Raw genomic sequence first — 1632 nt, 5'->3', positions numbered from 1 at the left:
GGTGTATTACTAACATAAGCACATTAACATTATTGACATTCGCTGACTTTTAATAGTCATTCTATAAATGCTGTCCGTTTAAATCAAGGGTGTCAAACTCAAATACACAGTGGGCCAAAATTCAAAACTGGAACAAAGTTGCGGGCTAACGTTAATATTTATTGAAATATATTTATTGAAATATATTTATTCCTCCAGATATAAGAATGAATCTTTTCTTATGGACTCAAACACGTTTTGCTGAAAAACTGAATATGGAACAAGCAAAGCGTAATACTAAACAATATATATATTAGCTGTATAATACCAGTAGGCCAGCTCTTAATAGTAATTTGGTATGGCTTTGCGGGCCAAATGTAATTAGGCTGCAGGCCAAATTTGGCCCGCGGGCCAGAATTTGACACCTATGGTTTAAATGGTCTTACCTGTAAACACTGCTGTATCCACCGGATTCCAGCCAGAGTGGATTCTGGAGTCTTCCCACGCTCATGTTAGTGATCCTCCATCTGGATGGATGATAACAACCTTCTGAACAATCTAGCAGGAGATGGCCCATATATATGGGACTGATTTCTGCTAATATCGCCTGATGGACTCATAACATCCGAAGCGGGTGAATAAAGTCACCCAGTCGCTAGCTGTGCCATTACCCAGCATACACCACTCCCTCCATAAATGCAATAAACGATACAAAAGTAATAACTATAATTAATTTATCTGCTGTATCTGCTGTTTCTCAGGTAGTTGCTTACATTGTATAATTTATTGTGTTCTGTATACGTCACTACAATGTGATTTCGGAAATATATAAATATACGGACAACAAGCTCTTCCGCGGCAAACTCTTATCTTCAATAAACAACGTTTAGGGAGCTCTATAGTATTCAATGAGAGGACCCTGCACGTCAATTCTCGACGCGAGGGAGGTACCCTGCGTGTCGATAAGTGAAGCAGAGGGAGCCTGACCATGCGTCACACATTTGACGAGTTGGGAGTGAGAACATGTTGAAATGTGATGTCAGTGCAAACTCTTGCAAAGACTTTCTGAAACTCACAAGTTTCATTCCTATTTCATAACTGATTCATCAGCTTTAGACATCAGTTGCATTTCTACTCACTAAGCTTAAGTTTCACTTTCCACAAAGGCCCCAATGTTCCCTCTAATTTTTCACGTGTCTGAGCGAACACACAAACTCCCTGAGCGGTCCCTTGGACCACTGTGAGCGACATCAGACGTGTGCACTGCGGTCACGCTGGCATCTAATCCATCCAAGTTACATGGTTTGTTAAAATAATCAAATTACAGCATTTACATTTATGTTAGACTACTTTTAATTAACTGTTTTAGCCCATTTACAATGAAAATTTAAAAAAAATCTAGTCATTGACTTGTGCAGTGTGTTAACAATATTGGAAGTAAAAATTGTCACGGTTCTGGGTCCGTTGGACCCAGTAATTTGAGTTTATTATGTTTTGGTTTACTTTTGCATCATGGATTATTCTTTATGTTTCTCTGGTACTTTGTGTTTCAGTTATCTTGGTGTTTTGGATTGTTTTCTCATTCTCTTGTTGTGATGATGATGATGTTTATTATTAGAGTTTCATGTTTTGTTTATCTATGTTTTAGGAATT

Source organism: Pundamilia nyererei, unplaced genomic scaffold, assembly GCF_000239375.1.
Source record: "Pundamilia nyererei isolate P.nyererei 1_Seehausen unplaced genomic scaffold, PunNye1.0 scaffold00021, whole genome shotgun sequence".
In the NCBI taxonomy this organism is placed as follows: domain Eukaryota; kingdom Metazoa; phylum Chordata; class Actinopteri; order Cichliformes; family Cichlidae; genus Pundamilia; species Pundamilia nyererei.
This window is presented reverse-complemented; position numbering follows the sequence as displayed.